This window comes from Pseudophryne corroboree, chromosome 11 (assembly GCF_028390025.1).
Source record: "Pseudophryne corroboree isolate aPseCor3 chromosome 11, aPseCor3.hap2, whole genome shotgun sequence".
NCBI lineage: Eukaryota > Metazoa > Chordata > Amphibia > Anura > Myobatrachidae > Pseudophryne > Pseudophryne corroboree.
In genome coordinates this window covers 188157300-188169075 of record NC_086454.1, presented here as the reverse complement: position 1 = coordinate 188169075, position 11776 = coordinate 188157300, and the positions used below count along the sequence as shown (strand labels likewise).

Sequence of the window (11776 nt, the reverse complement as noted above, 5' to 3'; positions counted from 1 at the left end):
TAATAGAATATATAAGTGTTAAGTTCTGACAGTATGGAATAGTATGTGTTACGACAGCCTAGACAAAATAGGAAGGTATAAGATAATGGGGAAATGCATGTTTTGACAAGGCCTGGGTATGATGAATTAAATAATATTGGGATGATAATGCTTGAGAGACTTTAAAAATAAACATGATACAATATGATTAGATATAATTAAATCACAAAAACACGTAATTGTTTATTAATGATATATAAATTAGATAAGAACTAGTCACATATTAACATTAATCTATTTTAGACATTTGTTCACTATAAATTGATAGACATGGAGATAAATATAATAAATGGAAGCACACATATGAATACACTCCTTTTTTTTTCTATTTAAATATTATGATAGGATATGCATACAGTAAAGGAACATAAGACACTGTCAGAACTGTCCAGTTTGTTTTGTTTGTATGTCTTGATGTATGTGCGCGCCGGGAGCCAAGTGAGATGCTATCAGCATCTCACTGGCTGAGATCACCTCTGCCTGATTGACAGGCAGAGGCGGTGGCGGGGCAGGAGGGTGCGTGCCAACGGCATTAGAACGCCATTGGCGGGGCGCGGTCCGGACATCGGAGGCGTGTCCAGACCGTTGGGGGGGGGCCCCGCGGTGGGCCTGCGGCGGTTGCATGACCCAGAATTTGGTGGGTAGCTCCCACCAGGTACAGAAGCATTGCCACCATGCAATGCTTTTGTACCTGTGCGGGAAAGGGGGGTAGGGCCTGCCATGCGCATCTGCGATCAACTCTGAATTACCCCCTATGATTCCATCTCCTTGTGCTGGAAGTGGTGATCAGTGCAAGGTCCTCAAGATGGAGCCCACATATAACAAGCCTCTCAAGAGCTCCTGGTCAATTTCTCCTTCTAGTGTTTTCTGTGCCAGTGCTGCTTCTATCCTCCTGATGTTAAACCCTCAGGAGCCGTGTGTTATGGCGAGCTACAGGGAGAAGAAACAAATGATCATCCTTGTACTGAAACCTCATTGCAAATTCACAAAAGCTAAAGGAAGTTAAAGAACAGTGTATGTATCTATGGATGCTCTGATACCATAGACTAGTGTGCAGCGTGGTTCAGCTGCATTGTAATAGTGACATGTTTTCAGCTATTGCAGTGTAATGAGCCATGAGATGCAGCTGAGTAAGAATAAAAATAGTGAGAAGAGATAGATGGAGATATCTATTTGCCTAGTTACCAGATACTTGGTTTGCTTGTATTATGTTATACTGCACATCCACCACACACACACACACCACACACACACACACACACACACACACACACACACACACACACACACACACACACACAACAGTAATTAGTAGACATATTGTATCTTTAATAAAATCTTTAAAAGTCTGTTTTCATAGGTAAAACTTTCTCTTACTTGCTACAACCTCCTCTGCCCACAGAACAGCCTAAAGTCTTTGTGCCAGTGATTTGGCAAATTGGCAGAAACAGCCCTTTCGAGATTCTGCTCTGTCTGATATAATATCACAAAGTTGCTGCAGATTTGGTGACTGTGGAAACTATTGGAGTACACTGATCCCCAGGAGCGGCTCTTGCCGCGGGCAAGCAGGGCTTTTGCCCGGGGTGCTGCAGCTGTAAGGGTGCTGCCGCAGCTGCACCGCCTGCTTACATTATGTTTAATATAAATGCAGCTCAGCATAGTCAGCGCTGACCCTCCCACTTTCCCATGCTGCCATGCGGTGCACCTGACATCATCGTGCACCGCACGGCATTGTGGGAGCGGCTGCAGACACTAGAGGTCCTAATTGACCTCTTAGTGTCTGTGCGGCGCTATGGGGCCGAGGAGCGGGCGGCCAGAGACAGCAGTGGTCGGGAAGCAGGAGCGGGGCTGCTGAGTATTATTTTTTTTTTAGTGTTTGTAAGCAGCGCTACTAGGGGGAATAACTACAAGGGACACAACTACAGGGGGCACAACTACAGGGGAAAAACTACAGGGGGCAAATCTGCTGGGGGCAAATCTACTGGGGGCACAACTACTAGGTGCACAACTACAGGGGCAAATCTACTGGGCGCAAATCTACAGTGGGCACAACTACACAGGGGGCAAATCTACAGGGGGCAAATCTACAGGGGGCAAAACTAGAGGGGGCACAACTACAGGGGGAATAACTACTGGCAGCATAACTACAGGGGGCACAACTACTTGGGGCATAACTGTGGCCACGCCACTTCTCTATGAAGCCACACCCCCAATTTTAACACGCAATTGTTTTGCCTGTCTGGTGGGGGGGGGGGGGGTTGCCAAAGGAAACTTTCACCCTGGGCGCCACAAGGTCTAGAACTGGCCCTGCTGAACCCCTGGTCATATTCACGGCATCAGGGTGAGATGACATGTGCTTTGTTATATAGCTAGGCTTACCATTCTATCCTGGGCTGGCCTGCCCATTACGCTGACTATGCGGCTGAGTAAGGCGCCACAGTTAGGAGGGCGCTGGGTAGTCACAGAGAGAGACAACGCCAGTGGACTTTCAAATGTGGCGCCAGCCGCAGCCAATCAGACACCGGTGTCCCCGCCCCCTATTCTCATGGTCTATGGGTCCCAACTGAGTCTCCTCCCCGAGCCATGCCTAGTCTCCGACTCGGACACCTGGATGCGGCAGCGGCGGCTGGACTCGGGAGAGTGGGTGAACGGCTATAAGGTGAGTGCTGTGCCCATTGTATCAGAGCCGCCTGTAGCTGCCATGCACATTGCACAGTATGTGTGTCTGGCTTTTCAGACATGGATGAGGGTGACTGAAGGGTGGGGGAGGGCGGTGCTGTGATTGATACCAGCACAGGGTGCCTTTTTACATATACGCTGCCCGGAGCCTGCACACAGAATTAAAGATTACTCTTGGTTTTGCTATGAAGGAGTACAGCCAGTTATAGATGTGAAAGCACTTAACATTAAATATATGAATTTGTGATTAATTACACCCATATAGAAAAGCTGACTGAAATGCTAAGGCATATCAACTGTTATCTAGTTTGATCTATTGGTGACTTCACAAGTGGAATCAAGAACCTTTATACAGAACAGACTATCATATTCACTTGTTCTTACCCTACCTATGTTTTGAATTTTTTTTTTCATGATGTCATGGTCCTGTCTGTATACTGGTATTAGGTACACACTGCCATAGGTTTCCTCACATGTTGAGGATTTTTTTTTAGATTTGACCACTTTTGCACAATTAGACAATTGCCAATGTTATGTACATTAGTTACACGTCTTGTTTTTATAAGATTAACCTGTAATATTGTATAATTTACAATATAGACTATATTTAGATATTGATTATGACTGGTCTTAGTCTAGCAGGGTATGCGCTGAGGCCACCAGCTACACATGATGTGTGACCCCAGCTTGAGTGTATGCTTTATAATGACACTGTGCACATTATGCTGTGTATGCAGCCATGTAGAGCGCCAAGTAGATGAAGCTGTCTCCTGCTGCTGCTCAAGCTGATAGTCGAAAATGACTTCAGACCTGACTCTGCCCGCTCGCCTCCCGATGCTACGAGGTGAAGGAAGAGAGCTACTCTGCTGTGAGGGGAGAGAGGAGCTACGAGGTGTGAGTAGAGCTACCCTGCTGTGAGGTGAGGGGAGAGCTGTGCTACAAGGTGAGAGAAGAGAACTACTGTGTTGTGAGGTGAGTGGAGAGTGGTTCTACAAGGTCTGGCGAGAGACATTATGTGCTGTGAGGTGACCGGAGAAAGGTGCAACGAGGTGAGAGAAGAGAGGTGCAGTGCTATGAGTGGAGAGAGGTGCTATAAGGTTTAGGGAATATAGCTACTCTGCTGTGAGGTGAGAGAAGAGAGCTACTGTGCTGTGAGGTAAGAGAGGTGCTACGAGATAAGAGAAGAGAGCTACTGTGCTGTGAGGTAAGAGAGGTGCTACGAGATAAGAGAAGAGAGCTACTGTGCTGTGAGGTTAGGGGAGAGTGGTGCTACGAGGTGAGGGAAGAGAGGTTCTGTGCTGTGAGGTGAGGGGAGAGAGGTTCTACGAGGTGAGGGAAGAGAGTTACTCTGCTGTGAGGTGAGGGGAAATAGGTTCTACGAGGTGAGGGAAGAGAGTTACTCTGCTGTGAGGCTTGGGGAGAGGTTCTATGAGGTGAGGGAAGAGAGTTACTCTGCTGTGAGGTGAGGGGAGAGAGGTTCTACGAGGTGAGGGAAGAGAGTTACTCTGCTGTGAGGTGAGGGGAGAGAGGAGCTACAAGGTGAGGGAAGAGAGGTGCTGTGCTATGAGGGGAGATAGGTGCTATGAGGTGAGGGAAGAGAGCTACTCTGCTGTGAGGTGAGAGAGGTGCTACGATGTGAGAGAATAGAGCTTCTGTGCTGTGAGGTGAGGGAAGAGAGGTGTTTCGCTATATGGTAAGGGGAGAAAACTACTGTGCTATGAGAAATTATTCTTTTACAGTATATGTATATTCAGTTTGTGCTTATGTTGGCATTGTGTTTTTAATTTAAGTGTCTGCAACCTTTGTTTTGTGAAGAAAGTAAACAGTTGCACTCGTAGTATTTTTTATGTCAGTGATATGTTTATCATGCCTTGGCTAATTATCTCTATTGGGCCCAATCATCAAATTATCAGATCTGTACTTTGGTCCTCACTCTCTATGGCCTAATAATGAAGATCAGACTGTATTTGGCTAAATCTGCAAGATGTATACATTTGAATTGTGGGTACTATTGTGTGGCTACGCCCCTTTATTGTGAGACCACACACCCTTTTTGCTGTCCCTTTATAAAATTTATCCCATCAAGGGGCGCCAAAATCTATATTTGCTTACCAAAAAAATTATACTCGGCCCGACCCTGATTCTATCCCTTTAAACTGGGACACTCATGAATTACACAGGTTCTGTGGCTGACTCACTTCAAGCCAGCATTTCACCTGGTTTTACTCAGCAACAGAAACGGTGTAATTCATTAGCAGTGCCGTAACTAGGCATTTTAGCGATGTGTGCAAGAAACGACATTGGCGCCCCCCCCCCCATGCAAGATAGGGGCAGTGCGCGCCGCAGGCGCGCGAAAAATATATAGGGGCGTGGCTTCATGGGGAAGGGGCGTGGTCACAAAATAATAGCAATTCATACTACGGTGCACAGTAGTCTCCATTATTCAAATTACGCTGCACAGCAGCGCCACTACACCAGGTAGAGCCCCTTTTATACATTACAGCAGACAGCGTCCCCCTTTTTACACATTACAGCAGACAGTCCCCCTTTTTACACATTGCGGCAGCCAGGACCCCTTTTTACACATTGCGGCAGCCAGGACCCCTTTTTACACATTGCGGCAGCCAGTCCCCCTTTTTACACATTGCGGCAGCCAGGACCCCTTTTTACACATTGCGGCAGCCAGGCACCCCTTTTTACACATTGCGGCAGCCAGGCCCCCTTTTTACACATTGCGGCAGCCAGGACCCTTTTTACACATTGCGGCAGCCAGGACCCCTTTTTACACATTGCGGCAGCCAGGCCCCCTTTTTACACATTATGGCAGATGGTGTCCCAGAGAGAGAGAGAGAGAGAGAGAGAGAGAGATACTTACCTTCTCCCCGCTGACAGGCTCCTCGTGCTGGTATCTCCCTCTCTGTGCAGGCAGTTGAGAAGGAGGAGGAGGGAGGGGGAGCAGGGAGCCGCAGCAGCGCTATGTCATTGGTAGTAAGCGCCGCTGCAGCATCCCCCTCTCCCTCCGTACAGGCTGCCCGGCGCTGCTGTGGATGCTGGGATGGAGGAACCGCATCCCAGCATCCACAGCAGCGCCGGGCAGCCTATACGGAAGGAGAGGGGGATGCTGCAGCGGCACTTACTACCAATGAAATAGCTCTGCTGCGGCTCCCTGCTCCCCCTCCCTCCTCCTCCTTCTCACCTGCCCGGCGCTGTTCTCTCCTCCAGCGCGGCTGCGGCGCACGGCGCAGAGACTTCAGAGGCGGCATGTAATGAGTCAATTTGACTCATTACATGCCGCTGGCCGTGCGCCCTCAGGGCAACTGCGCTGTGTGCCAAGCCCACTTGGCACACACGTAGTTACGGCCCTGTTCATTAGTGTCACGGTTTAAAGGGATAGTATGGTAAGCCTAGATATAATGATTTGTCCTGATGGAAGTAGTCATTAGAAGATGGGTAAACTATGAGCATAAAAGGATTTACAATATCAGCAACAATACTCAGTGTTTTGCGTGATTCAATCAGTCTAGCAAGTCTCCTCCAACTTCTGTAAATAAGAAGGCATTTTCACCCACAGAACTGCTATTCATGGGATATTTTTTAGTGCACCAATCTCTATAAAATCTATAGACTGTTATATATGAAAATACCAGTAGATCAGTTTCTGAGATACTCCAATTACCCAAACCAGCAATTAATCCATGCTCATAGTCGATATATCACATTTCTTTACCAATCTGGTGTTTGAACAACAACTGAACCTCTTAATCATGTCAGCATGCTTTTATCATTTCAGCTGCATAATTGGCTGATAATTATGTAATAAGTAAAATTTCAGTTGCACACATGCACCATTACCCGTTCATGTCAGAACAGAACAGGGGCATGAGCTCAATAAGGAACTTATAAAAAAAATTGTACAATAATGTTAATTTGTAGAGATAAGTCAATGTTTATTGATGCATATGTGTAACTTTAATTATAATAACCCTAACCCTTTAATAACAAACCCTCTAAATTACAAAGACAATAAGTATGTATATGGTTTTGGGGCTAGATGTAATAGGATGCAATTTTCCCCCCGACAAATTGCATGTTTTCCGAAAATCAAAAATGTAATGGGATGTGGAAACATGCAAAATCGCATGTCTCCAGCAGTCTAAAAAATCGCAATGGCAAAAATAGCATCCAGATGTTTTGCCATTGCAAACATACAACTCGGGCAATGTAATAGGATGCGAGTTTAAAAGTCGCACCTAAAACACATAAATAGACCAGCTTCTAGCTGGCGAGATTGACAGAAGCATGCACAGATCAGTGAGATCCGTGCATGCTTCTGTCTGGAACAGTAAAGAAACAGTTAAAAATGTAAAAAAAAATGACATGCAGGCCCCCCCAAAAGCAGAACCAGCCCCGGGCTCTTTGAGCCAGTCCTGGTTGCAAAAATATCGGGGGCGGGGGGGATTGACTGGGACTCCCCGTATTTAAACAACCTGCACCGCACTCTTAGACCGGTCCTGGTTCCAAAAATATGGGGGTCAAAAGAAGTAGGGGTCCCCCGTATATTTTAAACCAGCACCGGGCTCCACTAGCCAGGGAGGTGATGTCGCAGCCGGGGGACACTTTAATATATAGGTCCCTGCGGCCAAAGCATCACAACCCCCCAACTAGTCACCCCGGCCAGGGTTTCCAGTGGGAGTGTGGATCCATAAAATAAAGACCACCCAAGGGCCATGGATGAAGCCTGAGGCTGTCCCCGCTATCCGGGGCCTGTGGATGGTGGGCTGATAACCATAGGGTGTAAAAATAGAATATTGTCTTTTGCCTCATCTGCATATAAGACAGAACAGCATACATAAATATATATATATATATATATTAGTTTTAATAAAAAAATGTATGATACTCATCCGGGGAGAACAAGCCTCATCAGTTGAAACACGTGTCCCTCTTTTTGGGGGACTAGGACCTTATGCACAGGACCTGACTCCAGGAACATTGGCAACTGGATGAGTATCATACATTTTTTTTTTAAATAATAATTTTATATATATATATATATATATATATATATATTGTTTTTTTAATGTATGCTGATCTGTCTTATATGCAGATGATGGCTATATTAGGGTGTGTCTTGGTAACACACTTGTGAGATACCAGCGCTTACTGTTTACAAACCCCTATTATTTAAACTGTGTGAATTTTCTGCTACTAGGGGTTATCTTTATTGACAGTATATATCTGCTTCTCATGTTCACCACCTAACTCGGAGGGACTCTGTGTGGTACCCATTTGACTCCCCCTGGTTACTTACCAACAGGGGTATCAGCAGAGGCGTAACTAGCACGGGGCGAGCAGGGCACGTGTCCTAGGCACCATGGCAGACCCAAAGGAGGGGGCGCCACCGGCACATGCATGATCTGCTCACCTCACTGTGCACCATTGTGCTCACCGCCGCCATGGCCGGAGCTCAGCCAATCCTCTGCCGCCCTCCACCCAGCTGCTGTCCTCTTGCATTTGTGATTTTTAGCTAAAAGTCACATGTTACAAACGTGCGATTTGATGTGATTTTTTGGATTTTTTGGAGTCCCGAAAAATCGCATCCTATTACATCTAGCCCAACATGCCGCTTCTGAAGATTATGCAAACTTCAGTTATTTACTGAAGTGGATGTGGGAACAAAACGGCCTTCATCAACACTGACAATGCTTCAAAAGGTGCCCACACACGGAACGATATAGCTGCGAATCCGACGAATTGGAACAATATAGCAGCTATATCGTTCCGTGTGTGGGTTGGTTGTCGTCCATTGCACGCACCCGTGGGGTCGTCCACCTGCATCACTGATCTTTCTGCATGTTCAAAAGATTAGTGATGCAGGTGGACAATCTCATGCAGCGCTATGTGGAGGAGGGCCGGCATAGGGGGCGATCGGGCACCGGATCACCCCGTGTGTTGGGAACACCTGATATATCAGCCAGGACCGTAATTCCGTGTGTGCAGAGTGGGCATTGCACACAGCGCACTAGTGATGGAGGCGCATTGTGCGCTGACCCCCCAATTGGCTTCCCTGTTGTGTTCCATAGTGGCAGCACTGGCGAGTCCGCCGCTGTGCAGGAGAAGTATGTTGTGTTCCACTGCGGGCATGTGCACATCCGTCTGCGGGGTCAGCTGGTGGGAGAGGCAGTCGGCAGCAGCACTTGAGCAGGTGAACACTGGGGCTGGGCTGTGCCTGCTGTGTGTCAAACAGCGCGGCTCAAATCTAACAGCGGCCACGCTGTCTGTAAAGGAGAGGGGGCGGGCTGCAGGGGGGGGGGGGAAGCTGCAAGACCACCCACCAAGATTAGCAGCTGCTGCCACCGCCGGAGGCCAATTTGCCGGGCATCCGCTGTGATGCATGCTCTGCTAGCGGTGCCTGGCTTCGGCTGATCCAGCTATTTTTACCTTCATGACCCCAGCAGCCCCAGGTTCCTCCCCTAGCCACATCCTGCCAGGAAAGGTAAGTTAAAAGTGTGTGGAAGCATATAACACACACACACACTAACACACTACACCTTGTTCACACACATGCACTACACTGTACTCACACACAGGGCCGTAACTAGTACCCCTTTCACACCACACATGGTGGGTCGCACCCGGGAACCGTACACAGGTGTTTTCCGGGTGTTAACTGCCTCAAGCCCCTTTACACTGGCGTCTCCAGCCTGGCATATTGCCGGGCTAGTGACATCAGTAGTGACGTGTGCGGGAGCGACGCTTGATGATCTCCAAGTGGCACCCATCCATTCAGTGTGAACGGGAAACGAGTTGCATCGACCCGGCAACCCGTTCACACCGCACAGTGACCAGGGTTGAAACCATATTCAACCCTGGTCCATACCAGGGTTAAAATACCAGGTCGCTCGACCTGGGAAATTTCCACTGGCACCTTTTAGACCACACAGCAACATGAGTTATGCACGCTCATGTGCAATAACCTGTGTTAGAAGCAGGTGGTCTGACAGGGGTATAGGTGTGTGCCAGTGTACATGGCCATATTGTGTAAAAAGGGGGACTCTGCTGCCTATTGTGTAAAAAGGGGGACTATACATGCCGTAATATGTAAAAGAAGGCGCTACCTGGCGTAATGTGTGACAGAGGCTCTACCTGGAGTAATGTGTGTTAGTGGCGCTACTGTTTGGCATAATTTGAATAATGGAGACTACTGTGCACCATAATATGAATTGGTATTATTTAGTGGCCACACCCCTTCCCCATGAAGCCATGCCCCTATTTTACAAGGGGGGGTGCCAATGCCGTTTCTTGCACACAGCGCTAAAATGTCTAGTTACGGCACTGATATCAGCACTCGGACGCTCCGTTGCATTGGCCGCATGCATTGCTTCATGTGTGGCCACCCTAACGGTGCAATTTCCATCTCTTAAAGGATTTGTGAACTCTTTTTACACAGGGATGTCTTTTCGTATGGGCTCAATGGGCTCTTGCCCAAGGGCCCCAGGAGTATAAGGGCCATAGGCTGATAGCTGAGGGTCTCCTCTTTCCAGGGGTACCAGATTTTTTAAAATCAGCCCTGGGGAACCGGAGATATCCGACTTGAAAGCAGTGGTCCCCATCCAAGCCTGTTAATTGCTCTTCCCAGCCAGGTATCTCGAGTTCTGTCTGACTTAAAGTTTTTCAGAGGGTTTACTCCAAAAGCTGTGACTCTCCACTTTTGGTGGACATTGGCAGCTTGTCTCTACTATGCCCAGAACCAGAGATAACAGCCTTCAAGCAGCTGGTCCCTGCTCCAGCTCCACATGCCTGGTATGCAGTTTTAGATTTGAGATAACTGCAGTCAAGCATTCTGCCCCCCACCGGAAAATTATAAATATTAAGCCCACTCCACTATCCACCCCTCAACTACGTATTAAACACCCCCTGGAAGTCATGTACCAGGGCTTCTTCATTCAGCCCAATGCCCCCTTCTACAGTTTAGCCCCATCTGTGCAGTAAAGAAGTAACAAGCAGAGATTACTGCTCCAGGTCCTACATGCTGAGCAGAAGATAAAACACCTCCTACCACCCGCGGGACATCAAAGCTGCCGCTGATAGCACCCTTCACCCCTACCGGTGGAGGATGGGTAGGGGTCCCAATGCATTGCGGTGCCCAGGGGCCTACACTGCTGTTAAGACGGCCCTGTTTTTACATATTGGTGCATTGTGTGGTACAATTCTTCTACTACTGTACCTAAACTAAAACCCAAGTCACCAGCATTTCTTACCAATAAAAGTAAGATTTTACACCCCCAAAGTGATCACCATGTGGATAGGCTAAGACATGTTCACTCATGACACAATGACAATGGTTTTGGAGACCTTTATCATTCCACATTAGTAAATGACCCTTATTTTTTTATTTCATTAACTGGCCAAAACAGTTTTTTCTTATACTTACTGGATCAGGGACATGTGGTGGTGTTACTCTCAGGGCTTCCAGCGAGACCCAATCTATACACTGGAACAACTGATGCTGGCGGATGTTGCCGTTGACTCCTAATCGCCTAGAGGGATCAACACAGGAGCTGGAATAAAATAGAAAACGTAATAAGGTATGTTTGTGGGTATAAGGTGTGTGGTGCCTGGCAATGTAATTATGGACATGTCACACAGGCCAGAAGGTGATAGTAAATAGATACAATATCCTGACAAAATAGTGTTTGGCAGAACAACTGGAACTCTTCCATGTATGGGCTATCATAACTGTGGGTTAAAGAACACTCTATGGGGTGTGGAATATCCAAATAATCATATTTTAAAATTCTGCATGTACAGAGTGTATCAGGATGCCTATTTATGACAGTGGTGCTGATAACTATTTTTTACTTCATCCTATTTAACAAGAGTGATACCGCAGAAAAATCATTGCTTTCTCCTGCAGTATCTCTACTGCTTTCCGCTGTTTCTGTAGACTTCTATGGGGACAATGGTTTAACTTAAGGTAACAAGTTAGGTAACGTCATCTTAGGATGTTGCTGTCGATCCCCTCTAGCTGAATGCTTGTGCTGGTGAAGGGCCCACC

At 47.3% G+C, this 11776-nt stretch overlaps 1 long non-coding RNA gene across 2 annotated transcripts in view; it reads right to left on the bottom strand.

The window, feature by feature from the left end:
* Positions 1 to 262: 262 nt before the first annotated feature.
* LOC134970093 (uncharacterized) overlaps positions 263 to 11776 on the bottom strand; it is a 28703-nt gene continuing 17189 nt past the window's right edge. For both annotated transcript variants that reach the window (XR_010189654.1, XR_010189655.1), the window contains exons 2-3: positions 11153 to 11279; positions 263 to 969 (exon numbers count right to left, since the gene is read on the bottom strand). This is a non-coding gene — a long non-coding RNA (uncharacterized LOC134970093). The remainder of the gene's footprint in view (positions 970 to 11152; positions 11280 to 11776) is intronic.